Consider the following 13,267-nt stretch of genomic DNA (forward strand, 5'->3'; position numbering starts at 1 on the left):
TCAGGCTACGTGCTGACGCACGTGTCAGTGCCAGCGTACGGGCCAGGAGTAGGCTACGGCGTAGGGTAAGGTGTAGGGCTGGTGGTGGGTTTCCGTTCCATGCTAGGGTTAGGGTTAGGGAAGGGCAAGGCTTAGAGCACAGGTGAGGGTACGGAAACGTGGGAGGGTCAGGCTACGTGCTGACGCACGGGTCAGTGCCAGCGTACGGGCCAGGAGTAGGCTACGGCTTGGGGGTAAGGTGTAGGGCTGGTGGTGGGTTTCCGTTCCGGGCTAGGGTTAGGGTTAGGGAACGGCAAGGCTTAGGGCACAGGTGAGGGTACAGAAACGTGGGAGGGTCAGGCTACGTGCTGACGCACGGGTCAGTGCCAGCGTACGGGCCAGGAGTAGGCTACGGCGTAGGGTAAGGTGTAGGGCTGGTGGTGGGTTTCCGTTCCGGGCTAGGGTTAGGGTTAGGGAACGGCAAGGCTTAGGGCACAGGTGAGGGTACGGAAACGTGGGAGCGTCAGGCTACGTGCTGATGCACGGGTCAGTGCCAGCGTACTGGCCAGGAGTAGGCTACGGTTTGGGGCTAAGGTGTAGGGCTGGTGGTGGGTTTCCGTTCCGGGCAAGGGTTAGGGTTAGGGAACGGCAAGGCTTAGGGCACAGGTGAGGGTACGGAAACGTGGGAGGGTCAGGCTACGTGCTGACGCACGGGTCAGTGCCAGCGTAGGGGACAGGAGTTGGCTACGGCGTAGGGTAAGGTGTAGGGCTGGTGGTGGGTTTCCATTCCGGGCTAGGTTTAGGGTTAGGGAACGGCAAGGCTTAGGGCACAGGTGAGGGTACAGAAACGTGGGAGGGTCAGGCTACGTGCTGACGCACGGGTCAGTGCCAGCGTAGGGGACAGGAGTTGGCTACGGCGTAGGGTAAGGTGTAGGGCTGGTGGTGGGTTTCCGTTCCGGGCTAGGGTTAGGGTTAGGGAACGGCAAGGCTTAGGGCACAGGTGAGGGTACGGAAACGTGGGAGGGACAGGCTACGTGCTGACGCATGGGTCAGTGCCAGCGTACGGGCCAGGAATAGGCTACAGCTTGGGGGTAAGTTGTAAGGCGGGTGGTGGGTTTCCGTTCCGGGCTAGGGTTAGGGTTAGGGAACGGCAAGGCTTAGGGCACAGGTGAGGGTACGGAAACGTGAGAGGGTCAGGCTATGTGCTGACACACGGGTCAGTGCCAGCGTACAGGCCAGGAGTAGGCTACGGCTTGGGGGTAAGTTGTAGGGCTGGTGGTGGGTTTTTGTTCAAGGCTAGGGTTAGGGTTAGGGAACATAAGGCTTAGGGCACAGGTGAGGGTACGGAAACGTGGGAGGGTCAGGCTACGTGCTGACGCAGGTGTCAGTGCCAGCGTACGGGCCAGGAGTAGCCTACGGCGTAGGTTAAGGTGTAGGGCTGGTGGTGGGTTTCCGTTACGCGCTAGGGTTAGGGTTAGGGAAAGGCAAGGCTTAGGGCACAGGTGAGGGTACGGAAACGTGGGAGGGTCAGGCTACGTGCTGACGCACGTGTCAGTGCCAGCGTACGGGCCAGGAGTAGGCTAAGGCGTAGGGTATGGTGTAGGGCTGGTAGTGGGTTTCCGTTCCGGGCTAGTGTTAGGGTTAGGGAACGGCAAGGCTTAGGGCACAAGTGAGGGTGTGGAAACGTGGGAGGGTCAGGCTACGTGCTGACGCACGGGTCAGTGCCAGCGAACGGGCCAGGAGCAGGCTACGGATTGGGGGTAAGTTGTAGGGCTGGTGGTGGGTTTCCGTTCTGGGCTAGGGTTAGGGTTAGGGAACGGCAAGGCTTAGGGCACAGGTGAGGGTGTGGAAACGTGGGAGGGTCAGGCTACGTGCTGACGCATGGGTCAGTGCCAGCGTACGGCCATGAGTAGGCTACGGCTTGGGAGTAAGGTGTAGGGCTGGTGGTGGGTTTCCGTTCCGGGCTAGGGTTAGGGTTAGGGAACGGCAAGGCTTAGGGCACAGGTGAGGGTACGGAAACGTGGGAGGGTGAGGCTACGTGCTGACGCACGGGTCAGTGCCAGCGTACGGGCCAGGAGTAGGCTACGGCTTGGGGGTAAGGTGTAGGGCTGGTGGTGGGTTTCCGTTCCGGGCTAGGGTTAGGGTTAGGGAACGGCAAGGCTTAGGGCACAGGTGAGGGTACGGAAACGTGGGAGGGTCAGGCTACGTGCTGACGCACGGGTCAGTGCCAGCGTACGGGCCAGGAGTAGGCTACGGCTTGGGGGTAAGGTGTAGGGCTTGTGGTGGGTTTCCGTTCTGGGCTAGGGTTAGGTTTAGGGAACGGCAAGGCTTAGGGCACAGGTGAGGGTACGGAAACGTGGGAGGGTCAGGCTACGTGCTGACGCACGAGTCAGTGCCAGCGTACGGGCCAGGAGTAGGCTACTGCTTGGGTGTAAGTTGTAGGGCTGGTGGTGGGTTTCCGTTCCGGGCTAGGGTTAGGGTTAGGGAACGGCAAGGCTTAGGGCACAGGTGAGGGTACGGAAACCTGGGAGGGTCAGGCTACGTGCTGACGCACGGGTCAGTGCCAGCGTACGGGCCAGGAGTAGGCTATGGCTTGGGGGTAAGGTGTAGGGCTGGTGGTGGGTTTCCGTTCCGGGCTAGGGTTAGGGTTAGGGAACGGCAAGGCTTAGGGCACAGGTGAGGGTACGGAAATGCGGGAGGGTCAGGCTACGTGCTGACGCACGGGTCAGTGCCAGCGTACGGGCCAGGAATAGGCTACAGCTTGGGGTAAGTTGTAGGGCGGGTGGTGGGTTTCCGTTCCGGGCTAGGGTTAGGGTTAGGGAACGGCAAGGCTTAGGGCACAGGTGAGGGTACGGAAACGTGGGAGGGTCAGGCTACGTGCTGACGCACGGGTCAGTGCCAGCGTACGGGCCATGAGTAGGCTACGGCGTAGGGTAAGGTTTAGGGCTGGTGGTGGGATTCCGTTCCGGGCTAGGGTTAGGGTTAGGGAACGGCAAGGCTTAGGGCACAGGTGAGGGTACAGAAACGTGGGAGGGTCAGGCTACGTGCTGACGCACTGGTCAGTGCCGGCGTACGGGCCAGGAGTAGGCTACGGCTTGGGGGTAAGGTGTAGGGCTGGTGGAGGGTTTTTGTTCCGGGCTAGGGTTAGGGTTAGGGAACGGCAAGGCTTAGGGCACAGGTGAGGGTACAGAAACGTGGGAGGGTCAGGCTACGTGCTGACGCACGGGTCAGTGCCAGCGTACGGGCCAGGAGTAGGCTACGGCGTAGGGTAAGGTGTAGGGCTGGTGGTGGGTTTCGTTCCATGCTAGAGTTAGGGTTAGGGAAGGGCAAGGCTTAGAGCACAGGTGAGGGTACGGAAACGTGGGAGGGTCAGGCTACGTGCTGACGCACGGGTCAGTGCCAGCGTACGGGCCAGGAGTAGGCTACGGCTTGGGGGTAAGGTGTAGGGCTGGTGGTGGGTTTCCGTTCCGGGCTAGGGTTAGGGTTAGGGAACGGCAAGGCTTAGGGCACAGGTGAGGGTACGGAAACGTGGGAGGGTCAGGCTACGTGCTGACGCACGGGTCAGTGCCAGCGTACGGGCCAGGAGTAGGCTACGGCGTAGGGTAAGGTGTAGGGCTGGTGGTGGGTTTCCGTTCTGGGCTAGGGTTAGGGTTAGGGAACGGCAAGGCTTAGGGCACAGGTGAGGGTACGGAAACGTGGGAGCGTCAGGCTACGTGCTGATGCACGGGTCAGTGCCAGCGTACTGGCCAGGAGTAGGCTACGGTTTGGGGCTAAGGTGTAGGGCTGGTGGTGGGTTTCCGTTCCGGGCAAGGGTTAGGGTTAGGGAACGGCAAGGCTTAGGGCACAGGTGAGGGTACGGAAACGTGGGAGCGTCAGGCTACGTGCTGATGCACGGGTCAGTGCCAGCGTACTGGCCAGGAGTAGGCTACGGCTTGGGGGTAAGGTGTAGGGCTGGTGGTGGGTTTTTGTTCCGGGCTAGGGTTAGGGTTAGGGAACGGCAAGGCTTAGGGCACAGGTGAGGGTACAGAAACGTGGGAGGGTCAGGCTACGTGCTGACGCAGGGGTCAGTGCCAGCGTACGGGCCAGGAGTAGGCTACGGCGTAGGGTAAGGTGTAGGGCTGGTGGTGGGTTTCCGTTCCGGGCTAGGGTTAGTGTTAGGGAACGGCAAGGCTTAGGGCACAGGTGAGGGTACGGAAACATGGGAGTGTCAGGCTACGTGCTGACGCACGTGTCAGTGCCAGCGTACGGGCCAGGAGTAGGTTACGGATTCGGGGTAAGTTTTAGGGCTGCTGGTAGGTTTCCGTTCCGGCGTACGGTTAGGGTTAGGGAACGGCAAGGCTTAGGGCACAGATGAGGGTACGGAAACATGGGAGGGTCAGGCTACGTGCTGACGCACGGGTCAGTGCCAGCGTACGGGCCAGGAGTAGGCTACGGCTTGGGTGTAAGTTGTAGGGCTGGTGGTGTGTTTCTGTTCCGGGCTAGGGTTAGTGTTAGGGAATGGCAAGGATTAGGGCACATGTGAGGGAACGGAAACATGGGAGGGTCAGGCTACGTGCTGACGCACGGGTCAGTGCCAGCGTACGGGCCAGGAGTAGGCTACGGCGTAGGGTAAGGTGAAGGTCTGGTGGTGGGTTTCCGTTCCGGGCTAGGTTTAGGGTTAGGGAACGGCAAGGCTTAGGGCACAGGTGAGGGTACGGAAACGTGGGAGGGTCAGGCTACGTGCTGACGCACGGGTCAGTGCCAGCGTACGGACCAGGAGTAGGCTACGGCTTGTGGGTAAGGTGTAGGGCTGGTGGTGGGTTTCCGTTCCGGGCTAGGGTTAGGGTTAGGGAACGGCAAGGCTTAGGGCACAGGTGAGGGTACGGAAACGTGGGAGGGTCAGGCTACGTGCTGACGCATGGGTCAGTGCCAGCGTACGGGCTAGGAGTAGGCTACGGCGTAGGGTAATGTGTAGGGCTGGTGGTGGGTTTCCGTTCCGGGCTAGGGTTAGGGTTAGGGAACGGCAAGGCTTAGGGCACAGGTGAGGGTACGGAAACGTGGGAGGGTCAGGCTACGTGCTGACGCACGGGTCAGTGCCAGCGTACGGGCCAGGAATAGGCTACAGCTTGCGGTAAGTTGTAGGGTGGGAGGTGGGTATCCGTTCCGGGCTAGGGTTAGGGTTAGGGAACGGCAAGGCTTAGGGCACAGGTGAGGGTACGGAAACGTGGGAGGGTCAGGCTACGTGCTGACGCACGGGTCAGTGCCAGCATACGGGCCAGGAGTAGGCTACGGCTTGGGGGTAAGGTGTAGGGCTGGTGGTGGGTTTCCGTTCCGGGCTAGGGTTAGGGTTAGGGAACGGCAAGGCTTAGGGCACAGGTGAGGGTACGGAAACGTGGGAGGGTCAGGCTACGTGCTGACGCACGGGTCAGTGCCAGCGTACGGGCCATGAGTAGGCTACGGCGTAGGGTAAGGTGTAGGGCTGGTGGTGGGTTTCCGTTCCGGGCTAGGGTTAGGGTTAGGGAACGGCAAGGCTTAGGGCACAGGTGAGGGTACGGAAACGTGGGAGGGTCAGGCTACGTGCTGACGCACGGGTCAGTGCCAGCGTACTGGCCAGGAGTAGGCTACGGTTTGGGGCTAAGGTGTAGGGCTGGTGGTGGGTTTCCGTTCCGGGCTAGGGTTAGGGTTAGGGAACGGCAAGGCTTAGGGCACAGGTGAGGGTACGGAAACGTGGGAGGGTCAGGCTACGTGCTGACGCAGGGGTCAGTGCCAGCGTACGGGCCAGGAATAGGCTACGGCGTAGGGTAAGGTGTAGGGCTGGTGGTGGGTTTCCGTTCCGGGCTAGGGTTAGTGTTAGGGAACGGCAAGGCTTAGGGCACAGGTGAGGGTACGGAAACATGGGAGTGTCAGGCTACGTGCTGACGCACGGGTCAGTGCCAGCGTACGGGCCAGGAGTAGGCTACGGCTTGGGGGTAAGTTTTAGGGCTGGTGGTGGGTTTCCGTTCCAGGGTACAGTTAGGGATAGGGAACGGCAAGGCTTAGGGCACAGGTGAGGGTACGGAAACATGGGAGGGTCAGGCTACGTGCTGACGCACGGGTCAGTGCCAGCGTACGGGCCAGGAGTAGGCTACGGCGAAGGGTATGGTGTAGGGCTGGTGGTGGGTTTCCGTTCCGGGCTAGGGTTAGGCTCAGGGAACGGCAAGGCTTAGGCCACAGGTGAGGGTACAGAAACGTGGGAGGGTCAGGCTACGTGCTGATGCACGGGTCAGTGCCAGCGTACAGGCCAGGAGTAGGCTACGGCTTGGGGGTAAGGTGTAGGGCTGGTGTTGGGTTTCCGTTCCGGGCTAGGGTTAGGGTTAGGGAACGGCAAGGCTTCGGGCACAGGAGAGGGTACGGAAACGTGGGAGGGTCAGGCTACGTGCTGACGCACGGGTCAGTGCCAGCGTACGGGCCAGGAGTAGGCTACGGCTTGAGGTTAAGGTGTAGGGCTGGTGGTGGTTTTCCGTTCCGGGCTAGGGTTAGGATTAGGGAACGGCAAGGCTTAGGGCACAGGTGAGGGTACGGAAACGTGGGAGGGTCAGGCTACGTGCTGACGCACGGGTCAGTGCCAGCGTACGGGCCAGGAGTAGGCTACGGCTTGGGGGTAAGGTGTAGGGCTGGTGGTGGGTTTTTGTTCCGGGCTAGGGTTAGGGTTAGGGAACGGCAAGGCTTAGGGCACAGGTGAGGGTACAGAAACGTGGGAGGGTCAGGCTACGTGCTGACGCACGTGTCAGTGCCAGCGTACGGGCCAGGAGTAGGCTACGGCGTAGGGTAAGGTGTAGGGCTGGTGGTGGGTTTCCGTTCCATGCTAGGGTTAGGGTTAGGGAAGGGCAAGGCTTAGAGCACAGGTGAGGGTACGGAAACGTGGGAGGGTCAGGCTACGTGCTGACGCACGGGTCAGTGCCAGCGTACGGGCCAGGAGTAGGCTACGGCTTGGGGGTAAGGTGTAGGGCTGGTGGTGGGTTTCCGTTCCGGGCTAGGGTTAGGGTTAGGGAACGGCAAGGCTTAGGGCACAGGTGAGGGTACAGAAACGTGGGAGGGTCAGGCTACGTGCTGACGCACGGGTCAGTGCCAGCGTACGGGCCAGGAGTAGGCTACGGCGTAGGGTAAGGTGTAGGGCTGGTGGTGGGTTTCCGTTCCGGGCTAGGGTTAGGGTTAGGGAACGGCAAGGCTTAGGGCACAGGTGAGGGTACGGAAACGTGGGAGCGTCAGGCTACGTGCTGATGCACGGGTCAGTGCCAGCGTACTGGCCAGGAGTAGGCTACGGTTTGGGGCTAAGGTGTAGGGCTGGTGGTGGGTTTCCGTTCCGGGCAAGGGTTAGGGTTAGGGAACGGCAAGGCTTAGGGCACAGGTGAGGGTACGGAAACGTGGGAGGGTCAGGCTACGTGCTGACGCACGGGTCAGTGCCAGCGTAGGGGACAGGAGTTGGCTACGGCGTAGGGTAAGGTGTAGGGCTGGTGGTGGGTTTCCATTCCGGGCTAGGTTTAGGGTTAGGGAACGGCAAGGCTTAGGGCACAGGTGAGGGTACAGAAACGTGGGAGGGTCAGGCTACGTGCTGACGCACGGGTCAGTGCCAGCGTAGGGGACAGGAGTTGGCTACGGCGTAGGGTAAGGTGTAGGGCTGGTGGTGGGTTTCCGTTCCGGGCTAGGGTTAGGGTTAGGGAACGGCAAGGCTTAGGGCACAGGTGAGGGTACGGAAACGTGGGAGGGACAGGCTACGTGCTGACGCATGGGTCAGTGCCAGCGTACGGGCCAGGAATAGGCTACAGCTTGGGGGTAAGTTGTAGGCCGGGTGGTGGGTTTCCGTTCCGGGCTAGGGTTAGGGTTAGGGAACAGCAAGGCTTAGAGCACAGGTGAGGGTACGGAAACCTGGGAGGGTCAGGCTACGTGCTGACGCACGGGTCAGTGCCAGCGTACGGGCCAGGACTAGGCTACGGCTTGGGGGTAAGGTGTAGGGCTGGTGGTGGGTTTTTGTTCCGGGCTAGGGTTAGGGTTATGGAACGGCAAGGCTTAGGGCACAGGTGAGGGTACGGAAACGTGGGAGGGTCAGGCTACGTGCTGACGCACGGGTCAGTGCCAGCGTACGGGCCAGGAGTAGGCTACGGCGTAGGGTAAGGTGTAGGGCTGGTGGTGGGTTTCCGTTCCGGGCTAGGGTTAGGCTTAGGGAACGGCAAGGCTTAGGGCACAGGTGAGGGTACAGAAACGTGGGAGGGTCAGGCTATGTGCTGACGCACGGGTCAGTGCCAGCGTACAGGCCAGGAGTAGGCTACGGCTTGGGGGTAAGGTGTAGGGCTGGTGGTGGGTTTCCGTTCCGGGCTCTGGTTAGGGTTAGGGAACGGCAAGGCTTAGGGCACAGGTGAGGGTGTGGAAATGTGGGAGGGTCAGGCTACGTGCTGACGCATTGTCAGTGCCAGCGTACGGGCCATGAGTAGGCTACGGCTTGGGAGTAAGGTGTAGGGCTGGTGGTGGGTTTCCGTTCCGGGCTAGGGTTAGGGTTAGGGAACGGCAAGGCTTAGGGCACAGGTGAGGGTACGGAAACGTGAGAGGGTCAGGCTACGTGCTGACGCACGGGTCAGTGCCAGCGTACGGGCCATGAGTAGGCTACGGCTTGGGGGTAAGGTGTAGGGGTGGTGGTGGGTTTCCATCCCGGGCTAGGTTTAGGGTTAGGGAACGGCAAGCCTTAGGGCACAGGTGAGGGTACAGAAACGTGGGAGGGTCAGGCTACGTGCTGACGCACGGGTCAGTGCCAGCGTACGGGACAGGAGTAGGATACGGCATAGGGTAAGGTGTAGGGCTGGTGGTGGGTTTCCGTTCCGGGCTAGGGTTAGGGTTAGGGAACGGCAAGGCTTAGGGCACAGGTGAGGGTACGGAAACGTGGGAGGGTCAGGCTACGTTTTGACGCACGGGTTAGTGCCAGCGTATGGGCCAGGAGTAGGCTACGGCGTAGGGTAAGGTGTAGTGCTGGTGGTGGGTTTCCGTTACGCGCTAGGGTTAGGGTTACGGAAAGGCAAGGCTTAGGGCACAGGTGAGGGTACGGAAACGTGGGAGGGTCAGGCTACGTGCTGACGCACGGGTCAGTGCCAGCGTACGGGCCAGGAGTAGGCTAAGGCGTAGGGTATGGTGTAGGGCTGGTAGTGGGTTTCCGTTCCGGGCTAGGGTTAGGGTTAGGGAACGGCAAGGCTTAGGGCACAAGTGAGGGTGTGGAAACGTGGGAGGGTCAGGCTACGTGCTGACGCACGGGTCAGTGCCAGCGAACGGGCCAGGAGCAGGCTACGGATTGGGGGTAAGTTGTAGGGCTGGTGGTGGGTTTCCGTTCTGGGCTAGGGTTAGGGTTAGGGAACGGCAAGGCTTAGGGCACAGGTGAGGGTGTGGAAACGTGGGAGGGTCAGGCTACGTGCTGACGCATGGGTCAGTGCCAGCGTACGGGCCATGAGTAGGCTACGGCTTGGGAGTAAGTTGTAGGGCTGGTGGTGGGTTTCCGTTCCGGGCTAGGGTTAGGGTTAGGGAACGGCAAGGCTTAGGGCACAGGTGAGGGTACGGAAACGTGGGAGGGTCAGGCTACATGCTGACGCATGGGTCAGTGGCAGCGTACGGGCCAGGAGTAGGCTACGGCGTAGGGTAAGGTGTAGGGCTGGTGGTGGGTTTCCGTTCCATGCTAGGGTTAGGGTTAGGGAACGGCAAGGCTTAGAGCACAGGTGAGGGTACGGAAACGTGGGAGGGTCAGGCTACGTGCTGACGCACGGGTCAGTGCCCGCGTACGGGCCAGGAGTAGGCTACGGCTTGTGGGTAAGGTTTAGGGCTGGTGGTGGGTTTCCGTTCCGCGCTAGGGTTAGGGTTAGGGAACGGCAAGGCTTAGGGCACAGGTGAGGGTACGGAAAAGTGGGAGGGTCAGGCTACGTGCTGACGCACGTGTCAGTGCCAGCGTACGGGCCAGGAGTAGGCTACGGCGTAGGGTAAGGTGTAGGGCTGGTGGTGGGTTTCCGTTCCGGGCTAGGGTTAGGGTTAGGGAACGGCAAGGCTTAGGGCACAGGTGAGGGTGTGGAAACGTGGGAGGGTCAGGCTACGTGCTGACGCACGGGTCAGTGCCAGCGTACGGGCCAGGAGTAGGCTACGGATTGGGGGTAAGTTGTAGGGCTGGTGGTGGGTTTCCGTTCCGGGCTTGGGTTAGGGTTAGGGAACGGCAAGGCTTAGGGCACAGGTGATGGTGTGGAAACTTGGGAGGGTCAGGCTACGTGCTGACGCACGGGTCAGTGCCAGCGTAAGGGCCATGAGTAGGCTACGGCTTGGGAGTAAGTTGTAGGGCTGGTGGTGGGTTTCCGTTCCGGGCTAGGGTTAGGGTTAGGGAACGGCAAGGCTTAGGGCACAGGTGAGGGTACGGAAACGTGGGAGGGTCAGGCTACGTGCTGACGCACGGGTCAGTGCCAGCGTACGGGCCAGGAGTAGGCTACGGCTTGGGGGTAAGTTGTAGGGCTGGTTGTGGGTTTCCGTTCCGGGCTTGGGTTAGGGTTAGGGAACGGCAAGGCTTAGGGCACAGGTGAGGGTATGGAAACGTGGGAGGGTCAGGCTACGTGCTGACGCACGGGTCAGTGCCAGCGTACGGGCCATGAGTAGGCTACGGCGTAGGGTAAGGTGTAGGGCTGGTGGTGGGTTTCCGTTCCGGGCTAGGGTTAGGGTTAGGGAACGGCAAGGCTTAGGGCACAGGTGAGGGTACGGAAACGTGGGAGGGTCAGGCTACGTGCTGAACCACGGGTCAGTGCCAGCGTACCGGCCAGGTGTAGGCTACGGCGTAGGGTAAGGTGTAGGGCTGGTGGTGAGTTTCCATTCCGGGCTAGGGTTAGGGTTAGGGAACGGCAAGTCTTAGGGCACAGGTGAGGGTGTGTAAACGTCGGAGGGTCAGGCTACGTGCTGACTCACGGGTCAGTGCCAGCGTACGGGCCATGAGTAGGCTACGGCTTGGGAGTAAGGTGTAGGGCTCGTGGTGGGTTTCCGTTCCGGGCTAGGGTTAGGGTTAGGGAACGGCAAGGCTTAGGGCACAGGTGAGGGTACGGAAACGTGGGAGGGTCAGGCTACGTGCTGACGCACGGGTCAGTGCCAGCGTACGGGCCAGGAGTAGGCTACGAGTTGGGGGTAAGTTGTAGGGCTGGTGGTGTGTTTCCGTTCCGGGCTAGGGTTAGGGTTAGGGAATGGCAAGGATTAGGGCACAGGTGAGGGTACGGAAACATGGGAGGGTTAGGCTACGTGTTGACGCACGGGTCAGTGCCAGCGTACGGGCCAGGAGTAGGCTACGGCGTAGGGTAAGGTGTAGGGCTTGTGGTGGGTTTCCGTTCCGGGCTAGGTTTAGGGTTAGGGAACGGCAAGGCTTAGGGCACAGGTGAGGGTACGGAAACGTGGGAGGGTCAGGCTACGTGCTGACGCACGGGTCAGTGCCAGCGTACTGGCCAGGAGTAGGCTACGGTTTGGGGCTAAGGTGTAGGGCTGGTGGTGGGTTTCCGTTCCGGGCTAGGGTTAGGGTTAGGGAACGGCAAGGCTTAGGGCACAGGTGAGGGTACGGAAACGTGGGAGGGTCAGGTTACGTGCTGACGCAGGGGTCAGTGCCAGCGTACGGGCCAGGAATAGGCTACGGCGTAGGGTAAGGTGTAGGGCTGGTGGTGGGTTTCCGTTCCGGGCTAGGGTTAGTGTTAGGGAACGGCAAGGCTTAGGGCACAGGTGAGGGTACGGAAACATGGGAGTGTCAGGCTACGTGCTGACGCACGGGTCAGTGCCAGCGTACGGGCCAGGAGTAGGCTACGGCTTGGGGGTAAGTTTTAGGGCTGGTGGTGGGTTTCCGTTCCAGGGTACAGTTAGGGTTAGGGAACGGCAAGGCTTAGGGCACAGGTGAGGGTACGGAAACATGGGAGGGTCAGGCTACGTGCTGACGCACGGGTCAGTGCCAGCGTACGGGCCAGGAGTAGGCTACGGCGAAGGGTAAGGTGTAGGGCTGGTGGTGGGTTTCCGTTCCGGGCTAGGGTTAGGCTCAGGGAACGGCAAGGCTTAGGCCACAGGTGAGGGTACAGAAACGTGGGAGGGTCAGGCTACGTGCTGATGCACGGGTCAGTGCCAGCGTACAGGCCAGGAGTAGGCTACGGCTTGGGGGTAAGGTGTAGGGCTGGTGTTGGGTTTCCGTTCCGGGCTAGGGTTAGGGTTAGGGAACGGCAAGGCTTCGGGCACAGGAGAGGGTACGGAAACGTGGGAGGGTCAGGCTACGTGCTGACGCACGGGTCAGTGCCAGCGTACGGGCCAGGAGTAGGCTACGGCTTGAGGTTAAGGTGTAGGGCTGGTGGTGGTTTTCCGTTCCGGGCTAGGGTTAGGGTTAGGGAACGGCAAGGCTTAGGGCACAGGTGAGGGTACGGAAACGTGGGAGGGTCAGGCTACGTGCTGACGCACGGGTCAGTGCCAGCGTACGGGACAGGAGTAGGCTACGGCTTGGGGGTAAGGTGTAGGGCTGGTGGTGGGTTTTTGTTCCGGGCTAGGGTTAGGGTTAGGGAACGGCAAGGCTTAGGGCACAGGTGAGGGTACAGAAACGTGGGAGGGTCAGGCTACGTGCTGACGCACGTGTCAGCGCCAGCGTACGGGCCAGGAGTAGGCTACGGCGTAGGGTAAGGTGTAGGGCTGGTGGTGGGTTTCCGTTCCATGCTAGGGTTAGGGTTAGGGAAGGGCAAGGCTTAGAGCACAGGTGAGGGTACGGAAACGTGGGAGGGTCAGGCTACGTGCTGACGCACGGGTCAGTGCCAGCGTACTGGCCAGGAGTAGGCTACGGTTTGGGGCTAAGGTGTAGGGCTGGTGGTGGGTTTCCGTTCCGGGCAAGGGTTAGGGTTAGGGAACGGCAAGGCTTAGGGCACAGGTGAGGGTACGGAAACGTGGGAGGGTCAGGCTACGTGCTGACGCACGGGTCAGTGCCAGCGTAGGGGACAGGAGTTGGCTACGGCGTAGGGTAAGGTGTAGGGCTGATGGTGGGTTTCCATTCCGGGCTAGGTTTAGGGTTAGGGAACGGCAAGGCTTAGGGCACAGGTGAGGGTACAGAAACGTGGGAGGGTCAGGCTACGTGCTGACGCACGGGTCAGTGCCAGCGTAGGGGACAGGAGTTGGCTACGGCGTAGGGTAAGGTGTAGGGCTGGTGGTGGGTTTCCGTTCGGGGCTAGGGTTAGGGTTAGGGAACGGCAAGGCTTAGGGCACAGGTGAGGGTACGGAAACGTGGGAGGGACAGGCTACGTGCTGACGCATGGGTCAGTGCCAG

The sequence above is a fragment of the Mesoplodon mirus genome (genome assembly GCF_964341445.2).
Source record: "Mesoplodon mirus genome assembly, chromosome: 13".
Lineage (NCBI taxonomy): Eukaryota > Metazoa > Chordata > Mammalia > Artiodactyla > Ziphiidae > Mesoplodon > Mesoplodon mirus.